This window comes from Austrofundulus limnaeus, unplaced genomic scaffold (assembly GCF_001266775.1).
Source record: "Austrofundulus limnaeus strain Quisiro unplaced genomic scaffold, Austrofundulus_limnaeus-1.0 Scaffold84, whole genome shotgun sequence".
NCBI lineage: Eukaryota > Metazoa > Chordata > Actinopteri > Cyprinodontiformes > Rivulidae > Austrofundulus > Austrofundulus limnaeus.
The window spans coordinates 524055-526734 of NW_013952486.1; positions in this window are offsets into that span (position 1 = coordinate 524055).

Sequence of the window (2680 nt, forward strand, 5' to 3'; positions counted from 1 at the left end):
CGCTGGATTTTGAACATGAAACTAGTGCATCACTCTGACTATACAAAATGAATCACAGGAGGAGGAATGTGGGAACAAAAATGTCACTCTTCAGAGGCCTTATAWCCTAAAAGCCTCACTTTACAATGTAGTTTGAACGTCGGCACTTAGTTTAGACAAAGAAAAGTRAACAATTCAGGTTTGTGTAAAATAAAAATACTGAGCAAAATAAAAGCTTTGAAACAAATTGTAAAATAAAAAAAATACACCTGTATAACAAACTGGCCAAATCATAAATGCTGCAGTGGTACTAAAATACAACAAGTGTATGTAAAGAAATATCACWTTTTTTTTATCCCACTGCAAACATAATTCTCTGTTTGTGAACTCTTGATGTACGGAAAGATTTAAAGGAGTCACAACGTGTTTGTCTCCACGAGTCTCTGCTGCCTCCAGAGCATCGCTGTCCACGTGTTCGCATCTGGATCTGATGTTTGAGCAGAAAGCAGGGCAGGAAAGGCACTTCAAAGTGGGGATGTCCCGTTGATTTCCTGACCGTTCGGTCCTAATCCTTAAAAAATGAAAAAGCCCGACCGACTCCCGTAAAGTCGTGAGTTCTTCAAAATGACCAAGGGGCATCTGAAAGATATGGACATATTGCGGGGGCGTGCAAACAGTTAATTAAAGGTTTACCACAGAATCTGAGGTAATTACACATTTAGAAAGAATGTGTTAAATGATTTGAGAAACTTACACAAAAAAATACTTTTGGTTCTAACCCTCAATAGAAACTTCTGGAACCATGTGTCCATTCAGTGTTGTTTCCACTGAGATCTCCTAAAATGCAACCAAGATGTTAAAAACTACAAGTTTTATGTAAAAATCCATCTAATATTAACATTCAGATGGAGGAGTTTGTTCTGTTCTGATGCCTCTTCCACAGCATATAAATTTACCTCTATGGGATTAATAAAACTCGAGTTTGAATATGGGATAAATTATTTTAAAAGCTCTTATTAAATCACATTTCTTTACCACCGAGTCGTGCTGTACAGGCTCCACAGGCAGCTGTATCTGACACGGTACGTCACAAACTACTGGTTCCTCTGATGACACGTTCAGACACATCTGATCTGCAGCGTCGCTCTGCGTGAGAAAGAAGGGACGACGTTAATCCGTCGAGAAACGCAGATTTATAAAATCAGTCCCAAATAAGCCTGCATGAAGAGAATAATTCGGGGACATATGGAATCTTTTGCATGTGGTGGTTTAATACTGCACGTGTTTTTTTTTTATAATGGAAGCAGCTTACAGAGAGGGCGCCCTCTGCAGGCACAGCAGCAGGTTCAGGGTCTGCAGGAGTCCCGGRTATAGACTCTGTCTGGGTCCTGATGTTGTCACTCGTGGCTGTGATTTCCTAAAGGTCATAGAAGAGCAGACGAACAGTTCTACAAATAAGTTGGACTGGATTTCATGACACTGCGGTGACAGTGGCGGAGCCAGACATTTTTCTCAGGGGTGGCCAGACTGGGACCACTACTCACACAGGSGTGGCCAGGAAAATTACATATTTTTTTACTTGAAAGTTTCTCCATATATTTGTGTTTTGGTCATTTCCTTATGTCCTTTTACAGGCAGTGACTATCCCTACCTTATAAGCATGGATGTCAGAAACATTTTAAAAGTGGGGGGACACACTGTTGGGGGGTCTGGGGGTCCTTCCCCAGAAAAATTTGAATGGTGTATTTTAACAAGTTATTAAACATAATTTCCCCTACATAAATAAACACTTGATTTAATAGTTATTTCAGAGACAGATTGTTCATTAAACTAGTTCTATCATCCTGTTTTAACTCACTGCTATGTTTGAGATAAGATTAATTAATGTGACACAATTTATCATATACAATGACTTTAGGGGTGCTTTTAACTTGTATATATTGTTTATTGATTATTGATTTATTTTTAACTATAACACATGTCATTGTGTCATTGTGCCAAATAAGGATGACCCTCAACTGCATGCTTAAAACTAAAATTAATATTTTTTTCCAATGAAAAGGTGCAACATTGATAAACACTAACAGTGAATTTACTGTTTATGACTTAGTGATATGTCTACGCACAACCAAAAGGAACAGAGAATCATACAGCCTTCATAGCATAAAATGACAAATACTGTAAATAAATAAATATGTAAAAATAATAACATGTGTCACCATAAGTCCAAAAGTTGACACCATAAGTCAGATTACATAGGCATTTGTTCTGTATATAAAGAAAATCATCACTTCCTTGTCATCACTCTTCTTCAGTGATAAAGCTTGGTAATGTTTCAAATTGTTAAACACTGTCACCAACTGTTCGGGAGGATTATTACACCCCTAAAGGTTGTTTCACTGTGGAAGGGGTGTGTACAGCAGGGAGGCCAATGGGGTGGCCAAAGATTTGTCTGTGGTGGCCATGGCCACCCCTGGCAACCCCCTGGCTCCGCCCCTGTGCAGTGAGTGCCTTCAAAGCAGCCCAATGTATTTCTTTTTTTTTGTTTGTTTGTTTTTTTACTCTTTAGACAAACTAACAGATCCTGTTGGTTAAAGTGAGTTAGTTCCTGTAATGAAGTATCAAAGTTTCTACCTGCTGGATGACAGCAGGTGTGATCACAGCTTCAACTCCTGGTGTTGAATCAGAGACAACATCCACC